The sequence below is a fragment of the Sapajus apella genome, unplaced genomic scaffold (assembly GCF_009761245.1).
Source record: "Sapajus apella isolate SASKATOON/1434 unplaced genomic scaffold, GSC_monkey_1.0 scaffold71, whole genome shotgun sequence".
Taxonomy (NCBI): Eukaryota; Metazoa; Chordata; class Mammalia; order Primates; family Cebidae; genus Sapajus; species Sapajus apella.
Window position 1 is genome coordinate 7,601,361 of NW_022437011.1, and position 13,348 is coordinate 7,614,708.

The 13,348-nt window shown below is 39.8% G+C and overlaps 2 pseudogenes across 1 annotated transcript; one reads left to right on the top strand and one right to left on the bottom strand.

Moving 5' to 3' along the window:
• Positions 1 to 1,583: 1,583 nt before the first annotated feature.
• On the bottom strand, positions 1,584 to 2,737 carry LOC116531635 (annotated as a pseudogene). Its single transcript, XR_004260499.1, has one exon. The product of XR_004260499.1 is annotated as a transgelin pseudogene (transcript).
• An 8,847-nt stretch (positions 2,738 to 11,584) lies between these two features.
• On the top strand, positions 11,585 to 12,637 carry LOC116531634 (annotated as a pseudogene).
• The last annotated feature ends 711 nt before the right edge of the window (positions 12,638 to 13,348 follow it).

Consider the following 13,348-nt stretch of genomic DNA (forward strand, 5'->3'; position numbering starts at 1 on the left):
CTCAAGCCATTCTCCTACTTCAGTCTCCCAAAGTGCTGGGATTATAGGTGTAAGCTACCACGCCTGGCCTAAAGTTATGATTTGTATGTGACTAAAAGTTGACAGAATATCAAAGACAACTGAATTTAAGCATTATTGCACATGTCTGGATATAATGTTGATGAGCTGGCAGTGTCTAGATAAATAATAAGATAAAGACATATATAATTTTTAAATTACAATATAGTGCATACAATTTATATTTCTACTTTAATTTTATCAAATAATCACATTATAAGCTTTTCTCATAATTTGTATCATATTATCAGTAAGTATCCAAAGGATTAAAAATAAATTCAATTTATTTAAAGAATAAAAAATGTTTAATAATAATATGTTGGATACTTGAAAATTGCTAAGACAATAGATTTTCAAAGTTCTCATCACAAAAAGGTGATAAGGATGTAATGTGAAGGGTATGTTAATTAGCTTGATTTAATCATTCCACATGTATACATATATCAAAACATCATAGTGTACACTATAAATACATATAATTTTCACATCAATTACAAAATAAACATTGATATTAAAAAAAGTGTAGGCCAGGCGCAATGGCTCATGCCTGTAATCTCATCACTTTGAGAGGCCGAGGCTGGTGGATCGTGGGATCAAGAGATAGAGATCATCCTCGCCAACATGGTGAAACCTTGTCTCTTCTAAAAATACAAAAATGAGCTGGGCGTGGTGGTGTGCACCTGTAGTCACAGGTACTCAGGAGACTGAGGCAGGATAATTGCTTGAACCCAGGAGGCAGAGGTGGCAGTGAGCCGAGATCACACCACTGCACTCCAGCCTGGTGACGGCATGAGACTCTGCCTCAAAAAAAAAAAAGAAAAAAGTGTATAAAATCTAAAGGTCATGGGCCGGGCATGGTGGCTCACACCTGTAATCCTAGCACTCTGGGAGGATAAGGTAGGTGGATTGCCTGAGGTCAGCAGTTCGAGACTGGCCTTACATGGTGAAACCCCGCCTCTACTAAAAATACAAACTTAGCTGGGTGTGGTGGCATATGCCTGTAATCCCAGCTTCTCGGGAGGCTGAGGCAGGAGAATCACTTGAACCTGGGATATGGAGGTTGAGGTGAGCTGAGATTGTGCCATTGCACTGTAGCCTGGGCAACAAGAGCAAAACTCCATTTAAAAAAAAAAAAAATCTAAAGCTCATTAAAGTTTACATTAAATGTGAAAAATTAATTAAAAGTTTCACATTGGTTTTCAAATGTTATGTTCTTTTTTCTGAGACAGTCTCAATCTGTTGCCCATGCCAGAGTGCAGTAGTGCAATCTCAGCTCACTGCTCTGCCTCCCAGGCTCAAGCAATTCTTATGCCTCAGCCTCCCAAGTAGCTGGGACCACAGGCAGCACCACCAAACACCAGCTAAATACAAAAATTTGTATTTTTTTTTAGTGGCAAGGTTTTGCCATGTTGGTCAGGCTGATCTTGAACTCCTGGGCTCAAGACATCAGCCCTGCTCAGCCTCCCAAAGTGCTACGATAACAGGCATGAGCTTCTGTGCCTGGCTTTTTTTTTTTTTTTTTAAAGAAGATTGATTTTTTGTTTGTTTGTTTTCCTTTTTTGAGTTCCAACCCCAAAAATATTCCAGAAAAAGATAGGGGGAGGCTGGACTGGTTCTTCTTCAATGGGCTTTTGCTACCAAGGAGGACAGTGGACTTGCCCCGTATCCAGGTTACCCTCAGCCCACTTCTCCCCTGCTTAGCCCAGTGGGGAGACAGTAGGGGTGGTGGGGCCAGCTGGAGGAAGGGGCCAGGGCAGTGGTGCTTTCAGGTAAGAAGTTAGGCTGAGGCTAGGGGGATGGGGCAGGAACTGCCCATGTGCAGTTACCATTGTTCAGTGACAGAGCCTCAAAGCTTGGCCAGGGCTGAAGGTACCACATGGGTGTGGGTGAGGCAGGCTAAGCCAGATGCCTGCAGCCAAGGAGCGGGGGGATGGCAGGGCTCAGGGCTGGCCCTCTCTCCTCTAACTGGTGATCTGCCGAGGTCGTCCATAGCCTGTCATGCCAGCCTGGGAGGCCCCTCTGTTGCTGCCCATCTGAAGGCCAATGACATACTTTCCCTCCTGCAGCTGGCTGTCTGTGAATTCCCTCTTATGCTCTTGCGCTTTCTTCATAAACCAGTTAGGATCTCCACGGTAGTGCCCATCATTCTTGGTCACTGCCAAGCTGCCCAAAGTCATCAGGGTCCTCTGCACTGCTGCCATGTCTTTGCCTTCAAAGAGGTCAACAGTCTGGAATAAGTTTTGGTGACCCCATAGTCCTCAGCTGCCTTCAGGGACTGAGCCACCTGCTCCATCTGCTTGAACACCATGGAGGGCAGAATATCAGGCACCTTCACCGGCTTGGAGCCATCAGGGTACAGGCTGTTCACCAGCTTGCTCAGAATCATGCCATTTTTTAGCCAGATCTGGAAGCCCAGGCGCCCACGGTCTGGGAAGTCCACATCAGGGACACACTGCAATATGATCCACTCCACCAGCCATTCCTCCAGCTCCTCGTTGTAATTCTCAATTTTGGACTGCACTTCGCACCTCATGCGATAAGAAGGACCCTTGTTGGCCATGTCTGGGGAGAGAGGGCTTCCTCGGGGCTCACAGGAAGTGAAGACTGGTGTCTGGGCTTGCACAGACCTTTTTTTTTTTTTTAAGAGATGGGGTCTCGCTCTGTTGCCCAAGCTGGACTTAAATTCCCGGACTCAGTGATCCTTTCACCTTAGCCTCCTGAGTAGCAAGGACCACAGATATGTGCCACTGTGCCCAGCTATCATATGTTATCTTTTTTCTAAAATATTCTAACATAGAATTATCTATAAAAATTCAAATACAAAATACAAATTGTAACTATTATCAAATTTTAAGTAAACTTACTATAACAAAGTTTAAACTTTAATGTAATTTTTTAAAAAATGAATTAAGTCCTGGTATGTATTTTTACAAAAACAGAACTACTCACAATTCTAGAGTTCAAGGCTCATCTACTGCCAATGTCCACGATATCAGGACCTTCATATATAAAATTTAAGAGTAATATGAATTGTTTAATATTACAAAATATTCCTCAACTGCCATGAGCCACTGTTACAAATGTCATCCTAATTTATATCTCCAGAACCACATACTGGAATACAAAGAGAAACAAGAAAATAGATGCCCCGCAGCCCTGCAAAATGATACTTCAATGTGCAAGATTCTACTGCATTTACGTTATTTGTCTTTTCCCTCACCTAAGAATTTCTGTCACTGAAATCCTCCCTATACTCCAAAGCAGCATTCATAGCCAGCATCAACAGCCCATAACCTTCATAACATTCACACAGAATCACTTTTTGTTTCAATGACACAGGGCAAGAGATGAAGGGAAGGGTTAGCTGGAGCCTGAATGGTGTTAGTCACTACAGTGGACATTTGGATTGCAAATAGTACTATGACACTTAGTACTGGATCCTAAATGACACTTATATTTTGAACATTTGTGATATAAGATCCAAAGCAGGGGGCCCTTTTGCCCAGGTCTTAAGGTGATACTCTAAACTTTAGTGAGTATTTCATCCAGGATCTACTGAAATCTAAGAAAAAAGAAAAAACAATTCAAGCAGATTGATAACAGCTTTTCTTTTTAAAATGTATATAATGAGAGAGCTGTTAAGAAAGTCGAAAGAATTCTTGACAGAAGTAAAGACGGCTGTTGGGGGGGAGAAAAAAACGGGAAATCTTTCTCTACCAAACTTCTGCAATAATTGATTAATTATAACACAGATGACTGGGACTTTGAGTTTAGAACCTATTACTTGCAGTTTTCAATCTTAACTTTCACTAACATGGTAAAAACGTGAGTTCAGACAATCATCTCATGTTTTAATTCAAGCTTATAAAGGTATACCAGATTAAAGGCAATAAAACATATTTTATAACTAAAAATAAAACATACAATATAATGAGAGAGCAAAAATCAATGGAACAAGGGCTCTGAAGAGATAAGAAAAATCAGATGCTCAGTTCTTTCTTTGGATACTTTCATCAACCAAATTGCCTGCTGTATAAAATTACTGGCTTATAAATCAATTTTTGCAATTAAAGCAGTGAATTTTAACTTGAGGCAAACAAAACCCTATTGCTCACTAAGTTTTATCACCAACGATTACAGGACAAAGAGATCTATATGTCCAACATTGTATGCTTAAAAAGAAACAAAACTTGCTTTTCAATTATGAAAGTAATATATGTTCATTTTTTAAAACTTGAAAAACTACAAAAATATAAAACCTTATAAAGTATAAAAGTCACCCATAATCCTAACCCTAAACTATTAACCTTGTTATATTTCCCTTGTGTATATTGCTTTGCATATTTGAGATCATACTGTGATCCATGATTTTATACCATCCATTTTTCATTTAACTTTATATCATAAGCATTTCTCATATCATTTTATTATTCCTAAATATCATTTGCAAAGGCTGCATAAGTCATATGCAGACTTCGAGTATACTTTAATTTGCTTAACAATTCCTCTAATGTTGGAGGTTTACATTGATCTTTGTTTTTTTACTACTATAAATAACACCGTGAAGAATATCTTTATTTATTTATCTTTATCTGCATTTCCTAATATTTCCTTAGGATAGAACTAGACTGTAGAGACCAAGGAAATAAGTATTTTTAAAATATCTTGAATGTGTGTTCCCAATTTTTTCTAATAAGGTACACTACATTATACGTCCACCAATAATGTATAAAGTGCCCTTTTCACCCTCCGTTATCAGGGTATAGGGTATTCGCGACCTTTTTCCAGTATTTGATTATCTGATAAATGAAATTATAATTCACTGCTGTTTTGTTTTCTATTTCTCTGACTACTAGTGAAACAAGACCTCTTTTTGCAAATATTTATTAGTCTTTATTTGCTCTTCTGTTAATTGTCCATACATACTAATAGATATTAATATCAGTTTATTTCTTTTTGATTCATATATATGCTTCATAAAAAATATCTTTTGCATCATGTCTTGTAATTATTTCCATTTTTGTGTCTTAACTTAGATATTGATTTTTTTCAAGAAAGTTTAAAAGTTTTTAAATAGGCACCTCAACTTTTCCTCTTGTATTTTCTTCTTTTGAGTTTAAGCTTATTCATTTATTCATTCATTCAACAAATATTCACCAAAGACTTGCTATGTGCCAGAAACTATACAGGAACACTAAAGATACAGCAGTAAAGAAGACATATTTCTTGCCTTCAAAGAGTTTCTATTTGGCCAGGCAGAGTGGCTCACACCTGTAATCCCAGTGCCTCAGGAGGCCAATTTGGGAGAGCTGCTTAAGACCAAGAGTTTCAGACCATCCTGGCCAACATGGCAAGAACCTCCCTCTACAAAGAAAAATTTAAAAATTAAATGGGCAAGGTGGTACATGCCAGTAGTCTCAGCTACCCAGAAGGCAGAGGCAGGAGGATCACTTGACCCCAAAAGTTTGAGGCTGCAGTGAGCTATGATCACACCATTACACTCCAGCCTAGTCAACAGAGCAAGATCTTGTCCCCCACCCCCCCCAAAAAAGAATTTATATTTGGTAAGAAAAGCAATAAATCAGTAAGCTAATATACTTTTTAAAAAGCATAATCATAGATTGTTGTAAGTGCAACTAAGGAAATAAAATAGGGTGCTAAAACAGAGAATAAAGCGGTGAGAGTGGTCAATTTAGACAGGGTGGTCAAAGACCAGTTCCTTGATAAGGTTTTATTTAAGTTAGAAGAAGTTTCAAAAATCCCTTTCCATTTAAAGATCATATTTTTTCTATATTTTCTTTTTGAATCTTGCTGTGTCACCCAGACTGGAGTGCAGTGGCGTGATCTCGGCTCACTGCAACCTCCACTTGCTGGGCTCAAGCGATTCTCCTGCCTCAGCCTCCCAAGTGGCTGGGATTACAGGCACATGCCACCATATCTGGCTAATTTTTGTATTTTTAGTAGAGACGGAGTTTCACCCTGCTGGCCAGGTTGGTCTAGAACTTGGGACCTCAGGTGATTCATCCACCTTGGCCTCCCAAAATGCTGGGATTACAGGCATGAGCCACCCATTTTCTATATTGTCTTATATTGTCTATTAAAATTCTTTTAGTCTATTGTCTCAAATTCTTTCGCCTGGAATTTATTCTAGTGTATAGTATGAAACTAAATTAATATTTTTTCTAACACCTAGTTAAGTATTCTAGCCATATTTACTTAATAATTCTTTCCTTCCCTAGAAATCCTTACTGCTGGCCAGGAACAGTGGCTCATGCCTATAATTCCAGCATTTTAGGAGGCCGAGGCAGGCAGATCATTTGAGGCCAGGAGTTTGAGACCAGCCTGGGCAGTATGGCAAAACCCCATCTCTACAAAAAATACAAAAATTAGCCAGGTGTGGCGGAACATGCCTGTAGTCACAGCGACTCAGGAGGCTAAGGCAGGAGAATTGCTTGAACCCGGGAGGCAAGAGGGTACAGTGACCTGAGATCACACCACTGAACTCCCGCCTGGACGACAGAGTGAGATTCTGTCTCAAAAAAAAAAAACAAAACAAAAAAGCCAACATTAATCCTTACTGCTTTCACTATCATATGTTAACATTTCATATATATCAGTGTCTATTTCTGTCTATTTGATTCCTTGATCTGTCTGCTAATTCTTGGCCCAGGAGTATATTGATTTAATTATTCACACTTTATAATATTTTAAAATATTTGGTGTTGTTACTCATGCTTTTCATTTTAATTATTCCATTTTTCAAAGCTATTTTCACTTATAAACTTTTTATAGGTATTTTTTTTTTTTTGAGATGGAGTCTCGTGTTAAGAAAAAAATGGTTGGGTCAAATGTAATCCCCATGTCTTAAAAGACAGCACACACTTCTGCAATAGGTAGATATGAAATTTGATTCTTTGGAATGGATGAATAGCTGAATAACTTAAGGAGGTTTGCCTGATGTTGAATAACCAGGCCAATTACACTTTTTAATAACACTATAAGAGATTGGGCACTTGTTTCTTGATGCTTAGTGTGGTTACTTAATGTAGTACTTTGTTCTTAGGGTAAGCTCTAAGATGTACCTTTCAGAGATTCTAGTCTATTTGTTTTCATGTAACACAAATGATTAATTTGACTGATTTTTTTAAAAAATGAAATCACCAAATAAACTAGAAATATTGCTTTGTATATGGTTTAGGAAGTAGAAGTCTATTCCTGGCTCTGCAGCTAACTACACAACCACGAGCCAGTCACTGGGTCTTAGTTTCCATGTTTATAAATCAGAAATAAAGTATCATTTCTATCTAGAGTACAGGGCTGCTGTAGAGATCAAGTAAAACAGCAATCAGCACATGAATTCTTGATGAATTAATTAATGTATGATGCATTGATTAAAATGATTAAAAATCATTAAGCCCTGAAGAGTATGATACGTTATCTGCATCAGCACAACCACAGAATCTATATTCCTAGAGGTTTAAGAAAAAGGAGAGAGAATTCTGTGGGAGATGCTCACAGTGTGGTCCTACTCTATTTTGAGCTCCTCACATATATACTTGGGAGTTTGGAAGTGTACAAAACTTTACCCAAAGCCACACACTCTCTGAAGTTACATAACAGAATTTTGTTAATATAAAACAAATAGAAAATGTCCAACTTCTTTGCTTTTAAATTAAGAACAGGAAATATAGAATTTGATATAAAAAATAGAAAACAGGAGGCAATAGAAAATCGTAGAAAGAACATGGAACTCTCTAAAAGCCAGAAGTCTTAGGCTCTGGTCCCTGTTCTGCTACCATTTAACTGCAACTGCAATGCTGCAATATCTATCGAATGAAAGGAATATATTAGAGGACCTTTATAGTCTCTTTCAGATCAAAGCACCATAGCCCCAAATGAAATAGAACAAATAATCTTAAATGTAATTTTTCTATGCTATGGACAATTAAGGGAAAGGGGAAAAACAAGAGTAGAGAATAAGACAGATGGACAGAACGAGAGGAAAAGAATAAATGGTAAGAAAAAAAAAAAAAAAAAGACCAAAAGGCAGACACACACAAATTCTGACCCCAACTCCCTCCCCTCAAAAAAAAGAATTATATGAATAAAGAGACAGAAGAAAGATACACACTAACAAAATGACATTCAGATGCAGAAATAAATATGCACATAAAGACTTTGGTGGAATTATGCTCTTATTTTGTTCATCTTGAAACTTTTCAACACAAAACTACCCCCAAAATTTAACATAATGTTGTACTTTTATGTTAAAAAGCATAAACTGAATCAGTTCAAGGCAGGTGCCTCGTGAGCTAGATACAATCAAGTTGAAGGTTGAGGATCAACCGCTGCCATATGCTACTCATATTTTTTAGCAAAATATCACTTGATAATTTGAGATCTCACTTACATGGGTCAATTCCAACCAAACAAGCCAAAGATGAACCCTCCTGAAATAGAAATGTATCCCAAGAATTTTTTTATGAACCAGGGCTTAGTATTATTTTGCTTCCAAATAGGCAGGATTTAAATATTTTAACTTAATAGTTACCAATTACATAAAGTGTAACACCCACATTGCCATTTAAAGCCCATATTTGGGCAATTTCCTATTTAATCTTCTCTGTATTGTGTAGAGGGTGCTGCATAATGTAACTCTAGCACTCTCCTTTGATTCCCTCCTAAGATGAGGCCCTTCGGACCTACAGGCTTTTCTGAGCTCCAGGCTACGACAGAAATTTATAGACTGGGGAGCTAATTTGTACTTTGCTACTAATCAGAATACAGGAGAGCAGAAAAATTGCCACCCAGTTTCAAGCCTGCTGTTGCAGGATGGTGAGTAATCCCCATCCGCTATGAAATCAGCCCAGATTGACAAGAGTGGGCAACACAAGGGTTTCCAATGCTTACTCTCATCTCTATCTGCTAGGAACCCTGCAAAATGATATGCGTTTTCATATCTGTAAAGAGAAAACTGTTAGTCAGACTTATCTGCAGGATTGATAGGAAGCTTTTCTTTCTTGTAGATAATAAGAGTTTGGACGAAAAAACATGCTAGACTTTGCTGGTTTTGTTTGGCTTTAGCGAAGACATTGGACTTTTCTGTACTTTGGTTTTTCCCTCTGTGAAATGGAACTGTAACAATCCCACTCCTCCCTAATGCAACTGATGACGGAGAAATAAATAGTATAGCAGATAGGAAAGCACTCATAGCTCTTTGGAGGACAAGGGTCAGATCAGTTCAGTCCAAGTGTCTGAGACATTCAACAAGAATAACAACAACAATAATGAGCGCTTGGGTTTGATGAGTGTTTAACAGTTTACACAATGTTTTAATTTTTTAAAAACTTAAGTTCAGGGGTACATGTGCAGGTTTGTTATATAGGTAAATTGCATGTCATGGGAGTTTGGTGTATAGATTATTTCATCACCCAGGTAACAAGCATACTACCTGATAGGTTGTTTTTCAGTCCTCTTAAAATGTTTTAAATGTATTATTTCATTGGCCTTTATAATAAGGCATGAAATAGGGAGGCTACTTTTTAATTTCATTTGACACATAAATAAGGGCCAAGAGAAGGAGAGCGCCTTGCCCAAGATCAAACAGCCGGACATGCTTCCTGACACGAAAGCTAGTGCTCATTCTAGTTTACCGAACTACATAAACAGTCTTAGTTAATGCCTATTTCCTTTCATTCCTATCCTCCTTCAGGTGAGGCTTGCTTGGCAGGAGGCCTCTAATTAGCAATCAAAGCTTTCCATCTCTCGTGTATAGTTCTAATCTATCAACTGTATAGAGAGCTTAAATTTGCCTTGAAATTCTCCTTCAGCCATTATCTGTGAACCCTGAGTCTCGTGAGTCATCCAGGCCTTAAACTTTCTTTTTGAATACTATTATTTATAAATTTTGCTATTTCTCCTATTACCACATAGTATCTGTTAAAGCAAACTAAATACAGCCTGAGAAGGACTCCATGCTTCTACATGTGAGTCCTTGTGGATGAACTGTAGCCTGGCTTAATAGGCAGACAAGGTTGAAACCTAATTTAGGAGTATGCACCTATAGCAAAGCTGAGTCTTGGCCAATCTCAGAGGCCATACTTCAACCACTCATAGACTGCTAAGTATTCAAACTGTGTTCAAAGAAGGTAAACGTCAGCCTGTAACCAATCCAGCTGTTTCTGTACCTCACCTCCAATTTCTATACATCACTTTTTTTTATAATCTATAAATTTGTTCTGACCATGAGGCATCCCTGGAGTCTTTCAGAATCTGCTGTGATTTTAGGGGCTGCCCGATTCACAAATCTTTCACTGCTCAATTAAACTCCTTCAAATTAAATTCGGCTGAAGTTTTTCTTTTAACACATCTGAGCAACAGATCAGTTCCTTGGATCCTCCCTCCTCAGCCTCCTGAGTAGCTAGGACTATAGGTACACACTACCACACTCAGTTCATCTGTGGTATCCAACAGACCTAAGTATTCCTAAGGTGATTTATTTCCAATAAGAAACTACTAAACCTTAGATCTCAGAGACAATGTGAGAATAGGCCACCGTAACTTCAAACTTTCATTCCCTTTCATTCCTATTGCTCAGTTCCCTTTGTCAATGCTATTTATGTTGTTTTCCTCAAACTCCTAAAGAATAAACCAAGATGAAGTGAGTTTTTTCCCTCTTTGCCGTCTCTAAATGTGTTCTCTTTGGGCCAGAAATTTCAGCACTTTAAATGGCAGGGAGTTCTGCAAGCCTGTTATACATCCTGGTATGAATAATTCCACTGAATATAACCACCCTAAACTATGCCGAGCCATAGAACCAGAGCCTGCCTTTCCTCTGGAAGTCAGAAGAAGAAGGGATCTGGAGGAAGGAAGAATTGGAGGAACGCTTTTTAAATGAAGTTAATCCTGGGTAATGGCTCACTAGAGACTGGCTGCCTTCCTTGTCTTGATCTCCAAAATCTGGGCAACGTACCCAGAAACTGCCTGTGGCTTCAATCCCAGAGAGTTGAAGGCCCTAATCCACTCACGAGGGCAGAGCCCTCATGGCCTAGTCACCTCCTAAAGGCCTACCTCTTAATACTGTTGCATTGGGGATTAAGTTTCAACATGCATTTTGGAGGGAACACAAACATTCAAACAAACCATAACAGAACCCAACTTCAAACACAGTATTCCAGCCCCTACAGCACAATCCCTATCCTCATGACTTTTTAAAGGCCATTGAAGTAAGTGGGTGCATACTTAGATGACCCTAAAAAAAATACAGAAGTTGATAGGGATAGAAACACATATTTGGCTGCTTCTACAGTTAACAAAATGCTGTTACATTCCTTGCCTCCCTAGCTCTAAAGAATATACTAGCAGGACAAAGAAAGTACCTGAGATGAGGGGAGGGTAAAGGTTCATAGAGATCCCCTGGGTATTTGCTGTATGTCCTCTCAGGGGCTTTGGTACCCCTAGAGAATTATCCATATTGTTAAGAACTTGTGTTAATATTCTGGGTTCTGTTTCTTTTTTTAAGGTCTTAAGAGTGTGCTCAAGTCATTCTTGTGTTTCCATCAAATACAGACACACATCAGGGAAGACTAAACCCTACTAATTTCTCATTGGAATCCTCAGAACAAAGGGCCTCCTAAGAACTAATGGCCAAAATATCCATCCATAACACAAGTAGGCTTAGAAAATCTCTTCTTAAAATCCTGACATAATGGAAGTTTCCCTAAACCATCCAGCATCTTATACAACCAGGACAAAGAACAACAACTCTGCATATTTTTACTTTGAGTCCTGTCAACCTCCTTCTCTAGCTTTATTCCTATTCCTCACAGCCTATATTGTGGTCTTAATTGTGGGCCTTTTTGGAAACCTCTCTCTCATCATCATCATCTTTAAGAAGCAGAGAAAAGCTCAGAATGTCACCAGCATACTGATTGCCAACCTCTCCCTCTCTATCTAGGTGTGTGTCATGTGCATCCCTTTTACTGTCATCTACACTCTGATGGACCACTGGATATTTGGGAATACCATGTGCAAACTCACATCCCATGTGCAGAGTGTCTCAATCTCTGTGTCCATATTCTCACGTGTTTTAATTGCCGTGGAAAGATACTAGCTAATTGAGAACCCCCATGGCTGGAAGCCCAGTGTGACTCATGCCTACTGGAGCATCACACTGATTTGGCTGTTTTCCCTTCTGCTGTCTATTCCCTTCTTCCTGTCCTACCACCTCACCAATGAGCCCTTCCACAACCTCTCTATCCCCACTGACCTCTACACCCACTGGGTGGCCTGTGTAGAGAACTGGCCCTCCAGAAAGAACCAGCTGCTTTTCACCACCTCCCTACTTAGGATGCAGTATTTTGTTCCTCTGGGCTTCATCCTCATCTGCTACTTGAAGATTATTATTATCTGCCTCCTCAGGAGAAATGCAAAGGTAGACAAGAAGAGGGGAAATCAGAGCCAGCTCAATAAGAACAAGAGGATCAACACAATGTTGATTTCCATCGTGGTGACCTTCGGAGCCTGCTGGCTGCCCTGAATATCTTCAATGTCATCTTTGACTGATATCATGTGGTGCTGATCAGCTGCCACCATGACCTGGTGTTTGTAGTTTGCCACCTGGTTGCTATGGTTTCCACATGTATAAACCCTCTCTTTTATGGCTTTCTCAACAAAAAATTCCAAAAGGACTTGCTAGTGCTTATTCACCACTGCTGGTGCTTCACACCTCAGGAAAGACATGAAAATACTACCATCTCCACTATGCAAACAGGCTGTAAGGGGCCTTTAAAATTGGCTTGTATACCAATAGGTATATGAACATTGATAATACTTAATGCTAAAGTCCTTCTTGAATGGGAGCTGGAGAGGTAATGGTTGGGGATAGGGCAAGATGCAGAAAGAAGAAATCCCAAGCAGGGTCTACCAGGGCCCTCCTCCTGTCTCTACTTCTTTTCTTAGTAACCCCCTACCTGCCTCCCACCACCTGCCTCCCCCACCACCTGCTTCACCCCCACCTGCCTCCCTGTTACCTGTCTCCCTCCTCCCATCCTCCCTTCCATCTTCCCCCCACCATCTTCACCTGCTCTCTTACCACCTGGCCTCCTATCTACCCACAGATTTCTTTCCTCCCGTCCTACCTCCCTCCTCCCCCAACTCTGCCTTACCGGCCCTCCCCATCTCCTCCTCCCCTGTCTGTCTCCCTCCCCTCCCTTCCCACTTTTCCCTCCCCTCCCCTCCCTTCCCCCTCTCTCCGCTCCCCCCTCTCTCCTCCCGCATCTCCTCCCTCCCC